The sequence below is a fragment of the Nanorana parkeri genome, unplaced genomic scaffold, assembly GCF_000935625.1.
Source record: "Nanorana parkeri isolate BGI_ZX_2015 unplaced genomic scaffold, ASM93562v1 scaffold1169, whole genome shotgun sequence".
Taxonomy (NCBI): Eukaryota; Metazoa; Chordata; class Amphibia; order Anura; family Dicroglossidae; genus Nanorana; species Nanorana parkeri.
The window spans coordinates 260432-260688 of record NW_017307437.1 but is presented as its reverse complement, the minus strand read 5'-3'; positions in this window follow the sequence as shown (position 1 = coordinate 260688).

The window sequence follows — 257 nt, the reverse complement described above, 5'->3', positions numbered from 1 at the left end:
AGAGATTTATGGCGATGGAAGCTGTGAAATTTGCACCTGTTCGGTATCTCCTGGCTTGTGAGTCATTAATTGTTTAAACATTTCTCACGTTCTGCGGTCAAAAAGCCCCGTGGCTTTTTTTTTTTCTCCATCTCAGGTGGAATGGGGACCGACGAAACACCCCGAGGATCTTAGTAACCTCTAAACACCCCCAAGGGCTGGGGAATTATTTGCTGGTAACCACACTGCAGCAAATCGAGTTGAAGGAGAGCTCCGAT